Source organism: Puma concolor, chromosome D1 (genome assembly GCF_028749965.1).
Source record: "Puma concolor isolate L17-30 chromosome D1, mPumCon1.1.hap2, whole genome shotgun sequence".
In the NCBI taxonomy this organism is placed as follows: domain Eukaryota; kingdom Metazoa; phylum Chordata; class Mammalia; order Carnivora; family Felidae; genus Puma; species Puma concolor.
The window spans coordinates 107116402-107131325 of NC_141676.1; positions in this window are offsets into that span (position 1 = coordinate 107116402).

Below are 14924 nucleotides of genomic sequence, written 5' to 3' on the forward strand. Positions count from 1 at the left end.
TTGGTTTTGCCCATTGTTCCAGCTAATTGAATCGTTTGGATTCTTCACTCTCATGTCTATCCTATTACCTAATCTTAGTTTTTGGAGCCATCTGCCAATTCCACCAGCATGCCTACTAGATCTTTATTGCAGTAATTATTCTTTGCAATGCTACTCCTACTACAAGTGTGTGGCTCACAGTAGGTTCATAACTGGTATGGTAAACCAGTAAACAGGGCACAGCCTGGACCAGAGTCTTAGAGGTGACCACTTGATATCTTCCAGTTTGACTTCCAACAGTTTACTGGTCAACATCCATTTTATTTGATTTCTCATACAACCATGAGTTCCAGGAAGTTTCCATGTCCATGCTGCTGGGATAAGATGCTAAAGAGGGTCGTCAACATTCTAATATCATTGTTTCTAAGTATAAGCTACTCAATTCTCAGTTACTTTCTATTTAGTTCATTATATGCTGTTAGTCGAGTATTTTACCAATCTTCCCTAACCCCACTAGGGCATGAGCTTCTTTGAGGGGAAGGATAGTATCCCAGTCATTTTTTGAAATTCCTAAACTCTTAAGCAGAACTCAACAAATGCAGTTTAGTTTGACATTTATTGCATTCATGTGGTAGGCACCATAGCAGAAACTACGGATGCAAACATGAGTAAGGCACTGTCCCTATCCTTGGGAATTTTATGCCTTAGAGTGGGAGCTCTGAAATCTGAGCGCTTAAGTGTGAATCATGGCTCTGCTCCTTACTAGCTGGTGACCTTGGAAAAGTTGCTTAACCTTTCTCTGCCTCAGTTTGTTATCTCTTAAATAGTGCTAATAACGGTGCCTACTGTAGACACATAAAAAAAATACCGAAAATTTAACGTGGTGAGAGCCGAGAGATGAAGTTTGTACAGACAGCTCAAATGAGAGGCAATTAGCTCAATTTAATGGTTTGCAGGGAAGGCTTCCAAAAGATGAAACTTGAGCAGAGTTGTGAAGTCTTAATAAGACTTTGCCAGGTGGGAAATGCTTGGGTGAGCATATGAAGAAGAAACATCATGAGCAATGGTCCTGAAGGTGTGAAGAGGCATGATGTGTTCAGATAACTGCCATCAATTGTGAACTTTGAACCTCAGTGATGAAAGTGTCTACAGATAAAGCGAAAAGATAGGAGACCAGGTCATGGAGGGCTCCCTCTTCTCCTTCCCTCCAGATAGCTATTCCTAAACCCTTCCAAAAAGAAATTCTGAAGTTGCAACTGGTAGGAAGCTGCTGGAGCAATGGATGCCAACTGTAGCTGTGATGAACTGTGAGGGATGAAGAAGAGAGAGATATTGAAGATTGCTACCAGGTTTTCGGAGAGCTTACCATGTGCTATTTACTCTGCTGGACACTGAACATACAAAGGTGGATGAAATATGAACCCAGTCCTCAAAGAGATATCATCTATTTCATTCAGATATTTAGTCCTTATTTCTCGAAAAAAAAATATATAGATAGATATAGATATTGTGAAGACTATTCAATAATTTGCAGATACCCATATATAACGTCTGTGTACTAGAACAGAATAAGTTGTGCTAGGACTCATGTGTTCTGCAATGCCATTTACATGCTCTGGATATTTAATTCTGGAGCTCAGTCTAGAGAGCTAGGTGGAAAATTTGGAGATTGTACCATGAAATCAAGGATGTGGAGGGTATCATGCAATGGGAATGTCAAGAGTCAAGGAGAAGACATGGCAGCTACTTATTGCATTCTGCTGGTCTAGGAACAGGTTACTCACAGCTCAGAAGGATCCGCCCACAGATTCATGGGAGGTCTGGTTTTGAGTTTTTACCATTATGACTCATCACTGAAGTGAATAAACCTTACAAGTAAGTAAAGAGTCATTCTTTTCTCATCTTCAGTCTTGGGAAGTTTGTTATATTGTAAAAAGTGGAATCTTAGTAGCTAATTTACTAGTAGATTAATTTTTTGTTGGTTTTTTTTTTTGGCTTTATAGGTATATTTTGGGAGCAAAGCCTAAGTACATTTCAGTTTTTTAATATAATCGTCCATCCGATTTTGGTGACTATTAATTTTAGCCTACTTTTATTTTTTTTTTTTCAATTTTTTTTTTTCAACGTTTATTTATTTTTGGGACAGAGAGAGACAGAGCATGAACGGGGGAGGGGCAGAGAGAGGGAGACACAGAATCGGAAACAGGCTCCAGGCTCCGAGCCATCAGCCCAGAGCCTGACGCGGGGCTCGAACTCCCGGACCGCGAGATCGTGACCTTTTTAGCCTACTTTTATCAGATCCCTTTAGATTATTTGTTTATTTAGATTTCTTGTATGTGTAACTACAACAATTTTTTTAAAATTTTCACCTATTTTTAGTCTCCAAGACTGAGGAATAGATTTGTTTAGTTCACTAGTTTAAAGATAAAATGCATAGAACAAGCAAAAAAAAGAAAAAAAAATCCCACTACCCCCACCCCACCCCTGCCCTCCAAATAAAAGAGTGAAGGAAAAGACAAAATCTTATTTGTTTACTCACAAGAGTGGGAAAATAAAGAGAAGCATCCCCTCCTTGCCAAGGAGAGGCCATAAAAATGGAAATGGATAGCGATGGGAAAAATACTTTTAGAATCTAGGGATAAAAGAGCTTAAAGGAGAAGAAATTCAAGAAGGAGGTAATACTTTCAATCACTGAAAAGATGTCAAGCAAGATAAAGATGAAAAGAATTCATTAAGTTGAGTCATGAAGAAATAATTGATGATTTTTGCACAGAATTTCAGTACTGAGGGCGGAAGCCAAACTTGAGTGGGAAGTGGTGAAGAAGAGGGAGTATAGACTGTTCTTTCAAGAAACTGGTCTGTGAAGGAATAAAGATCGACAGGGATGTAGAGTCAAGAGAAATTTTTTTTTGTTTTTTATTATCTTTTTTTGTTTTTTTAATTTTTTTGATGTTTATTTATTTTGAGAGACCGAGATAGACCATGAACAGGGGAGGGGCAGACAAAGAATCTGAAGCAGGCTCCAGACTCTGAGCTGTCAGCACAGAGCCCGATGCGGGACTCGAATCCATGAACCTTGAGATCATGACCTGAGAGGAAGTTGGACGCTTAACCCCCCAGGTGCCCCTGTTTTTGATTTATTTAACTGGTAGAAACTTAAGGATTTTTGGAAGAGGAGAGGGAGATTGAAATAAAAGTAATGAGAGATCATCTATAAAGGGCAAAGAAATCTAGAACACAAGGGACTTTTCAGTGAGAAGGTGAGATGCCTCCTTTACTATGATGTGGGTGGGGAAGGAAGCAACAGTGCTTTGTCTGCAGGTAAGTGGGTAGTTTGTAGTGCAGGAACTTTGTCCTTGGAATCAGTTTCATCTATGAAAGTAGGAAGCAGGTCATCCACAGAGTGAGAGAGTAGAGGATTGGAAACTTTCGATGAAGCATGGAGGTATGCAAAATCTGCTATGAAAATGAGGGGGGAAGTTGATTAGGACACATCGCAAACTTGCTGGGCTATAGGAAGCTCCAAGATGGTCCAAGTGAGGTGGGAGAACCGTGAATTGGTAGAAATACCAATCCAAATGGTCATGGGACTTTTTCTTCTTTTTTAAAAGTTTATTTATTTTGATATAGAGAGCACACACACATGAGCAGAGGAGGAGCAAACACAGAGACTCCCAAGCAGGCTCCACGGTGTCAGCACAGAGCCCAATATGGGGCTCAAACTCACAAACCATGAGATCATGACCCCAGCCAAAACCAAGAGTCAGTTGCTGAACCGACTGAGCCACCCAGGCACCCTGGGACTTTGTCTGACAATGTTTGTTAGCCTGGATGCCAATTGATACAGTGCTAGAATATGCTGGGTGTCAAAGGGTCAAGGAAGTAGAGAATTAGGCAAGAAAATTACTGAAAACAAGTACCATGCAGTCTGGATAGAGAAATGCATGAGGGTAAGAAGGGGAGGGGAGACTGGTGGAAAAATGGAGGGCTCAAGAGTTTGGAGCATAAAGGAAATGAGCGCAAGGGCATGCAAGACCTTGAGGAGTCATGTCTATGCTGGTATGTTTGACTTAGATAATGTTTTAGGTGATAAGATACAGAGAATATCCTCAAGAACGGGTGATTAAAGAGGGGTGGTCTGCCTCTTTCCCCACTGTATTCCCAGTTACTTAACACAATGCCTGGAACATAATAAGCCTCCAATATTTATTTGCTCAAAAAAAAAAAAAAAAGAATAAAAATGATTTCTTTCCTGCTTTCCAGTATGTTATACCAATTTTCCACTTCCCCACGTATTTCACTAGTTAGTTACAATTACGGTAAATGTTTTAAAAGAAAAGTACTGCCTGCTATGGGATTGCATAACATGAGGTCCTGATCTAGTATGGTGGTGTAGGGGGTCAAGAAATTTCCCTAAGGAAGTGACATTTAAGGTAAGGTCTGAAACATAAGTAGGAGGAAGCCAGGGGATGAGAAGTGGAGAAAGTTTTACCAGTGAAAGCAAAAAGATTTAGAAGTATCTTGAGGTTGGAAGAAGCTAAAAATGTCACAACTATATAGTTACAATGGCAGCTAGAGGGATGGGCTGAATGTGTAGATTGAGATATTATATGAAGTCCTATATATCCTAAATCACGGAGTAGGTTTTGACCCATTAGACTCAAAATGTGCAAGTTGACTTACAACTACTATTGTTAGCTCATAAGCATAAATACGAATTATAGGGGCACCTGGGTGACTCAGTTGGTTAAGTGTCCGACTCTGGATTTCAACTCAGGTGATGATCTCCCAGTTCATGTGAATGAGTCCTGCAATGGGCTCTGCACTGACAGCACCGAGCCTGCTTGGGATTCCATCTCTCCCTCTGTCTCTCTATTCCCCTCCCCTGCTCTCTCTCTCTCTTTTGAAAATAAACAAAAATTCTAAGAATTATAATATTACATGGATGTGTGATTCCACACAGTCAAATTTGAAAGCTGAAAGATCACATTCGCCTAAAATGTCTCCTCCAGCAGTCTGCTACTTCCCTTGTGTAAAGCCAATAAGGAAGAAACCTTTGGATTAAACAAAACAGATGCAATAGCCTTCTCAAAACCACTATTAAAATTCACTTTGGTTACCTGGAGAGAAAGTCTCTAGGCCTTCCTCGCCACTATTCTCATTTTTTTCCATTAGTTTCATGATTGGGTTAATTAGGTATTTGCATAGGGAAAAGAGAAGCATCAGTTAATGAAATGAGGAGAAGGCAAGGAATAGCAGAGGCCTCTGTCTGATGATGGGGATGAGAAGCTCACGTGGGTAAGGGTTGTAAAGGAGATTCTGAATCTTGCGCTGTCCTGGTGCAGCGAAGGTCCCAAAGGATATTTGTTTCACAATTTGTATAGTATAAACCTGAATAAAACTCAAAGTTAGCCAAGATAGAAATTACCATAGGATGGATGCTGACCCCACGGTCAATCTTGGGGGAACTGTGTAGTACTTAAATGGGTTATCTCTTCATTTGATGGGCCCCCAAATGTGGGGCAACGATCAGGTGGAAGCCTATGACACGGAAGGTCAAAGAATTCACCTGAGGCAGAACAAGAAGATAGAAGTTTACTGAATACACTGCAAGGGAGCTGCAGGAAGGGCAACAGAGGAGAGGCTGTCTGCCATGAGGCAGTGGGAGGGGCTGCTTTTAAGGAGGGAAAGTGAGGAGGAATGGTGACATATGGAATTTTCCCTTCTCTGGTAACTGTGTCTAGTTTTAGGTAGCCCATTGGTCATTTAGAGCCTATGGCTATTTCTGGCTGGGCTGTCTGATTCAGCGAGGTGGGTAGCCTGTATTCAGCGAGGTGGTCAATGTGGCCCTTTCTGCATTCCATTGCTCAAGCCTGTTTGTCTAAAAGCAGCCTCCATAAACTGTAGAGGAAAACCATCATGAAAGTAGGAAATAATGGGGGGATAAAACAGAAAAAATTCCCAGGCACAGAGAAGCCTGGTGTGTGTGTGCACATGTATGTGCACTCATGTATGTATCTGTGTGTACATCTGAAGCTTGGGGCAGGACCCTTCTGTGGAATTAGCAACAGGGGCTCAGATTGCTGGTTTAAGTGGCATCAGAACCAGAAGCCAGAATGTGGGAAACTGGTGGGGATTGACTGACCTTGAGCATTTACTGAACACTCCATAATAATCTCTTCTGTCCCCAAGGGCTGGCGAATTATAATCTAAGGGTACTTTCTCCTTTATGTTTTTAATGTTTATTTTTTGACACACACACACAGAGAGAGAGAGAGAGAGAGAGAGAGAGAGAGAGAGAGAGAGCAGGGGAGGGGTAGATAGAGAGAGGGAGACACAGAATCTGAAGCAGTCTCTAGGCTCTGAGCTGTCAGTACAGAGCCCAATGCAGGGCTCAAACTCACAAACTGTGAGATCATAACCTGAGCCAAAGTCAAGAGTCAGACACTTAACTAACTGAGCCACCCAGGCACCCCTAAGAGTACCTCCCCTTAAGGCTGCTTCTCCTTGAGGGTTGGAGGATAGAGTGGGCCTAAAAATAGGACTGGGACCTGAAGAGTTGCTTGATGGCATGATACCCAGACAGAGCAATTAATGATGGTACTCTGGTGTTTGGAGCTCTCTCCCCTGGGGTTATCCCTTCCCCTCTCCTTGATCTCACTGGATGTTGACACAGACTGGGATTTGCCCTTTGGTCTTTTCCCACACCAAATGCTCAGACCGAGTAGCTGATACCATCAGAGAAATATATGCTCACAGGCCAAAGTAATGAGACATTAGGAGCATAACTACTCCAAAAGAAAACAACAGCCTGCATTACAGATGCCACCAGAAGCAAATATGTTAAATCCAATGCCTGACAAATATAAAACAAACATAATAAATAATCAGTAAGAAAATCATTGAAATCAAGAGGAAATACCAGGCATGAAAAAAAATAGAAATAACATAACCTTTCAGATAGTAGAATACACATGGCTGAACAACAAGTTAGTGAGCTGGAAGATCAGATTAAGGAGCTCTTCTAGAAGGAAGCAGGGTAGAACATATAAAACACAAGAGATGGCACAAAAACAGACACATAGACCAATGGAATAGAATAGAAACCCCAGAACTAGACCCACAAACGTATGGCCAACTCATCTTTGACAAAGCAGGAAAGAACATGCAATGGAAAAAAGATAGTCTCTTTAACAAATGGTGCTGGGAGAACTGGACAGCAACATGCAGAAGGTTGAAACTAGACCACTTTCTCACACCATTCACAAAAATAAACTCAAAATGGATAAAGGACCTGAATGTGAGACAGGAAACCATCAAAACCTTAGAGGAGAAAGCAGGAAAAGACCTCTCTGACCTCAGCCGTAGCAATCTCTTACTCGACACATCCCCAAAGGCAAGGGAATTAAAAGCAAAAGTGAATTACTGGGACCTTATGAAGATTAAAAGCTTCTGCACAGCAAAGGAAACAACCAACAAAACTAAAAGGCAACCAACGGAATGGGAAAAGATATTTGCAAATGACATATCGGACAAAGGGCTAGTATCCAAAATCTATAAAGAGCTCACCAAACTCCACACCCGAAAAGCAAATAACCCAGTGAAGAAATGGGCAGAAAACATGAATAGACACTTCTCTAAAGAAGACATCCGGATGGCCAACAGGCACATGAAAAGATGTTCAGCGTCGCTCCTTATCAGGGAAATACAAATCAAAACCACACTCAGGTATCACCTCACGCCAGTCAGAGTGGCCAAAATGAACAAATCAGGAGACTATAGATGCTGGAGAGGATGTGGAGAAACGGGAACCCTCTTGCACTGTTGGTGGGAATGCAAATTGGTGCAGCCGCTCTGGAAAGCAGTGTGGAGGTTCCTCAGAAAATTAAAAATAGACCTACCCTATGACCCAGCAATAGCACTGCTAGGAATTTACCCAAGGGATACAAGAGTGCTGATGCATAGGGGCACTTGTACCCCAATGTTCATAGCAGCACTCTCAACAATAGCCAAATTATGGAAAGAGCCTAAATGTCCATCAACTGATGAATGGATAAAGAAATTGTGGTTTATATACACTATGGAATACTACGTGGCAATGAGAAAAAATGAAATATGGCCTTTTGTAGCAACGTGGATGGAACTGGAGAGTGTGATGCTAAGTGAAATAAGCCATACAGAGAAAGACAGATACCATATGGTTTCACTCTTATGTGGATCCTGAGAAACTTAACAGAAACTCATGGGGGAGGGGAAGGAAAAAAAAAAAAAAAAAAAAGAGGTTAGAGTGGGAGAGAGCCAAAGCATAAGAGACTGTTGAGAACTGAGAGCAAACTGAGGGTTGATGGGGGGTGGGAGGGAGGAGAGGGTGGGTGATGGGTATTGAGGAGGGCACCTTTTGGGATGAGCACTGGGTGTTGTATGGAAACCAATTTGACAATAAGTTTCATATATAAATAAAAAATAAAATAAAATAAAAAAATAAAATAAAATAAAATAAAAAAAAATAAATAAAACACAAGAGATAAAGAAGATTGAATTACAATGCAAACTTCAAACTTACAGATAAGAGGAGTGTCAAAAGGTTGTAACTGGTTACAGGGGTGCAAGAACATCTGATTCTGAGGGTACAAAGCAGACCAAGTTTGGCAATTCTACGCAGACAAACTCCAAAGGCGGTGAAACAAGAAAGGACTTTATTTCAGTGAGGCCAACAACAGGAAGACAGGGGACTAGTCTCAAAGACTGTCTCCCAAGTGCTGAAGATACTTCAAGGTTTACATAAGGAAAACAAAAGTTGGTGAGTATATGTCAGTGGGCAAAGTCAGGAGGATCATTGTCTTGGGATCAATCATTGCAGGAGTGGGAGGGCTTGGTGGCTCAGGGAGGGCCTTATTGGTTGAGGTTCCCATCAGGAGATGCTCTACCTGCAGGGTCTTTTTCCTGGGTTAAGAGACAAGCTGAAAAGAAGAACTTAATGAATTGTAAAGTTTGAGGTCAAAATGGAGGTAGTTGAAGTCCTCTTTCAAGGAGAGAAAAAGTGGAGAAGAAATATTTGAAGAAAACAAATTTCCCAGAATTAAAGTTTCAAGACTTTCTATTTATGAAGTACCAAACAAGAGTGATAAGGAGAAAATGACCCTGGTATTATTATAATAAAATCAAAGCTTTTACAGGCAAAGATAAAATTCTAAAAGTTTCTAGAGAGACACAGAGAGAGCAGATCAACTATAATGGAACAAGAATCATCAGGATCTCAGACTTTATGAGAGCAACAAGAAGACAATGGTAATATTTTTAAAGTATTGGAAAGACAAAAGAGTTTTGAGCCTAAATTTATACCCAGCCAAATTGTCATTCAAATGTTTGGGTATAATAAAATTATTTTCAGGTATATAAAGGCTCAATAGGGTTGTCATACAAAGACCCATATTGAAAACACTATTGGAATAAGGAAGCAATTTGTTTAAAATTGTAATGTTTATTTTGGGGGGAGGGGGGAGACAGAGGGAGTGGAAGAGGGAGGAGACTGAGTGGGGGAGGGGCAAAGAGAGAGGGAGACACAAAATCCAAAGCAGGTTCCAGGCTCTGAGCTGTCAGCAAAAAGCCTGATGCAGGGCTCAAACACACAAACCATGAGATCATGACCTGAGCCAAAGTTGGACATTAACCAACTGAGCCACCCAGGTGCCCCAGGAAGCAAATTTAAGAGATGCTGCTAGAGGTGCATGGAGTAAAGATAATCCAATACCCAAATCAAATTTGGTGTTGTTTTTCAAAAATTAGCCAAGACTGAGGAATAGGAAACAAAGTTTGTCTACAATAGCCTAGACTTACATTCTACACAATATTAAGAAGTAGTGTCTTTAAGTTAAACGTTTCTTAAAAATTTTTTCATGTTTATTTATTTTTGAGAGACAGAGCACGAGTGGGGAAGGGGCAGAGAGAGAGAGAGGGAGACACAGAATCCAAAACAGCCTCCAGGCTCTGAGCTGTCAGCACAGAGCCTGACGTGGGGCTCGAGCTCATGAACTGAACCATGAGATCATGACCTGAGCCAAAGTCGGACACTCAACTGACTGAGCCATCCAGGCGCAGCTAAGTTAAACCTCTTTAAGGTAGGGTGAGTAAAACAATAAATTTAAAGAAAGGAGTAGGGACTAGAGAAGAATAGCCAAAATTAATGAATTAGAAAGTAAAAATACAATACAGAAGATCAACAGAACCAGAATTTGATTTTTTGAAAAACACTAATAAAATAGACAAGCCTGTGGCAAGACTGCTCAAGAAAAAGAAAAAAAGCAATTATTAAAAGACTAGTATTTTCTTACCATCTTTTTTTTTAAAGTTTTATTTATTTTGAAAGAGCATAAGTGGGGGAGGGGCTGAGAGAGAGAGAGAGAGAGAGAGAGAGAGAGAGAGAGAGAGAGAATCCCAAGCAGGCTCCCTGCTGTCAATGCAGAGCCCGGCTTGGGGCTTGATCCCATGAACCGTGAGACAACCTGAGCCAAAATCAAGAGTTGGATGCTTAACCAGCTGAGTCACCCAGGTGCCCCTCTCTTGTTATCTTCAAATCACAACTTTAAAACTTTAAGAGTCTGAAGTATAAATGAAATTGAGGGCAAAGGTATCCATTGTGTTGTTCATGATATCTCCACACTACACTTTGAAATAGATGGACAGATTCCTAGAAAAATGTAATCTACCAATTGAATTAAGTCCTTAATAGTGCTACAACTAATAAGAAATTAAGGCTATTTATTTATTTATTTATTATTTAATGTATTTTTGAGAGAGAGACACGGAGTGTGGTGAGCAGGGGAGGGGCAGAGAGAGGGAGACAAAGAATCTGAAGCAGGCTCCAGGCTCTGAGCTGTCAGCACAGATGATCTCACAAGCTGCCTAGATCATGACCTGAGCTGAAGTGGATGCTTAACCAACTGAGACGCCCAGGTGCCCCAAGCAATTTAAAAATCATATCACAAAACATTAAGACTGGTAGTTTTATAGGCAAGTTCTATTAAACTTTTATGAGGCATACCATACTAAACTTATTGCAAAGTGTAACAGAGAATGGAAAAAGAGGGGATATTCCCTATCTCATTTATGAAGCCATGCAGTCTTGATCCCCAAGCAAGACAAGGATAATATGAAAAAGGAAAATTCCAGATCATTTTCTTGGGAATATAAGTGTAGAAATCCTAAATAAAACATTTACAAACTAAGTCCCACAGAGTATATAGAGTAAGATATGCCATGTAGTGTTTTCTTAAGTACGCAAATTTATAGAAAATCTGTAAGTGTAACTTACAACATTAACAGCTTCAAGGACAAAAATAACACAATCATCTTAAAAGATATGGAGAGGGGCGCCTGGGTGGTGCAGTCGGTTAAGCGTCCGACTTCAGCCAGGTCACGATCTCGCGGTCCGTGAGTTCGAGCCCCGCGTCGGGCTCTGGGCTGATGGCTCAGAGCCTGGAGCCTGTTTCTGATTCTGTGTCTCCCTCTCTCTCTGCCCCTCCCCCGTTCATGCTCTGTCTCTCTCTGTCCCAAAAATAAATAAACATTGAAAAAAAAAATTAAAAAAAAAAAGAGATGGAGAAATATTTCATAGAAATTGAGCATAAGTTCATGATAAAAATTCTTAGCAAATCAGAAATTTGCTTAACCTGGTGAGAGATATTATGGCACACATTATACTTCATGGTGAACAGTCATAGCATTCAATTTAAAATCAGGAATGAGACGGGTGCTGTTTATCAACACTGCTGTTTGACTCTTGTATCATCAGTTTTAACTAGTGCAATAAGACGAGAAAAAGAAGATAGAGGCATAAGCACTAGTAAGGAGAAAACAGACTGTCATGATTTGCTGATGGCATGAATGCTTCAGAGACAATCAAGGCGCCTGGGTGGCTCAGTCTGTTGAGCATCCGACTTCCACTCAGGTCATGATTTCATGGTTCCTGAGTTGGAGCCCTGCATTGGGCTCTGCGCTGACAGCTCAGAGGCTGGAGCCTGCTTGGGATTCTGGATCTCCCTCCCTGTCTGCCCCTCCCCCACTCACACTGTCTGTCAAAAAGTAAATAAACATTAAAAATAAATTTTTTAAATAAAAATTAAAAAAAAATCAAGGACTCCTGGAGCAAGTAGAAATAAGAAGAGCATTTAGAAAAGTCAATTAACTCCTGTATGACAAAATAACCATAAAATGTAACAAAAGACACCACATATGACGCATTTGAAAATGTCAGATAAAAGTTTTTAAGAATATGTGCAGGACCTCCATGAAGAAAATGTAAAACTATTGAGACTACTACAGAAGTTCTAAGTGAAGGAAGAGAAATCCTAGGATATTTCTTGTATCTTCAATGGAGAAAACTTTAAGATTTTAAGTATTTTAATTCTCACATTGGTTTGTAGGCTTAATATAATCCCCCCAAACTTCAATACGATTTTAATGGAACTTGATCATTTATTCTAAAGTTTATGTGGGAGATTCAAGGGCCAAGAAGTCCAGACATTTCTAAAGAACAAGAGTGGGGAGGAAAGATTTGCTTTACTAGAATAACAGGATTTATTTTGAAGCTACAGTATAAACATAGTATGGTATTTGCTTAGAAGTAGAAAAATAAACCTTTGGGCAGATGGAAAACTCAGAAACAGAGCCATACATTTATGGAATTTGATATATGATAGATGTAGTATGGCAGATCAATGGGGAATGGATTTGTAAAAAATGTCTATCTATATGGAATATAGAATGTCTAGTAAGTGGATTTGTAAAAAATGACTATCTATATGGAAAAACTGATATGGATCCATGCCTCATATCATTTGTGAAAAATGAACTCCAGATAAATTAAGGACTGGAATATTAAAAGTCAAATTTTATTAGAAAATATAGATAACTATCTTTCTGACTTTGGGGTGGGGAAGCATTTATGAAAGACGCATGGTAAGCCTCTAACCATAGAAGATCAATAAATCTGACTATCTTAAAATTAAGATCTGAACACCAAAAGAATCTTACAAAAGGAAAAGAGAAGGCACCAACTGGAAGAAAGTATTTACAACCTAGCCAACCAAGAATTGATAGCAAGAATTTATAAAGGTTTCTTCAAATTAATAAGGAAATGACAAACCTATAGAAAATGGTCAAGGAATACAAATAGGAATTTCAGAGGCAAGGATACATACGATCAGTAAAATCATGAGATGGTCAACTTCAGTGACTGGGGAAGGCAAATTAAACCACAATGACATACCAGTTTATACCCATTCGGTGGCAAAATTAAGAAGCATAAGAGTGCCAAGTATCGCAGCAAATGTGAATTGACAGGGTGTCTTACATCAACTCTTAGGATTGTAAATGGGGATGACCACTTTGGGGTTTATCTAAACATTGAACATTTCCTTACGCTATAACTCAGCAATCCTACTTCTAGGTATACACCAGAGAAAAATTCTATGTGCCATGGGAGACTAACAAAAACATTCCCGACAGCAGCAGGAACATTTAGTAAGATAAATACCTGAAACCAAATACTTATTGATAGGAAATGAAGAAGTTGTGGTGACTTCACACAATGGCATATTACATAGCCAAATAAATAGCTATAAGCAAAAATATGAATAATCTGAGCAATGTGTTTTTTAAAAAAAGGAAGTTCCCAAAGATTTTATAGGTTGATACTCTTTTAGTCATGTTAAAAACAAAAGAAAATTGAACAATCTCTAGAGATACAAGTGTGTGATGAAGCTGTAATTTCAAAAATAAATTATAACAATACCTGTAAGATTCAAGGAAGGGGCAATAGAAGAATGGATTGAGGAGAAGCCCAGAGGTGGATGTAAAGGATTGTTAATGTTCTAATTCTTTTATTGGGTGGCTGGTTAACAAGTATTTTTATTATTAATAATGAACAAATACACAAATAAGTACATAGTATACATAAAGAAAAACAAAAGAGTGTCATACTTAGGCCAATGATCAGGGTGTGTCATGAATCAAACATAATCCAATTCTGTGCACTTCAGTGAAAAGACAGCTGTAATATCAACTCCTCTGCCATGTTTTGGTTTATTATTAGGTTGTAATTAATCCATATGACAATCCTAGTTTTGATTTCTTCTATAATCTTCTTAAACATGGAACAAATCATAATGAGTTAACGTAATTTGCTCAAGGTCACCAAGCTAGCACATGGTAGAATCCAGATTTTCAAGAGTCATCTCTTTGATTCCAGGGCCTAGCCTTGAACAAGTGACTGGGTTAGGCTCCCCATCACTGAGACTGGTTTATGCACTACTGTATCAACCAAGAGCAACTGTTCTGCTGAGGATAACAATTCTCTAGGTATGTGAGGGTAAGAGGTCACCTAACTTTTAAGCATTTTGCCACGACAAATTGAGGAAACTTGCACATCTGTGTCCTCATGGATAAGCTGTGTTAAAATGAACTCACATACTGAGCAATAGAAATCTGAAGGCAAAAGAGTTCAAGTAAGAAATGTCATACACCACTGGGTTCATTCCTCTAGCATGCGTAATGTTACCTCGTCATAAGCCCACGCAAGAATGCAAAGATAAGGAACGTTTGCAAAATGCTTTTAGCTGCTGTAAATTTGCTCTAGGCCTAATTTATTCTGCTTTATGATCTCATTCTTCTTTTTGGTTTCTTAATTCTTTGAAGAACACCAAACGCAAAGCTCAGGCCCCCTCTACTGGTCAGTCACATTTTGTTGTAAATGTCTTCCTAGGTAGACATCCATCCATCTCCAAGACTAAATTTGATCATTATCAAAAGATTTGAGAGCTTTTCTAGGGCCCCGATTTATTTTTTCTTTTGAGGGTAGAGTGGACAGTGAGAAAGGAGAGAATATATACATTTTTTTTTCTGAAGGAAACAGACGCCACCAAGAACTTGTTTTGGGGCCGATGCCA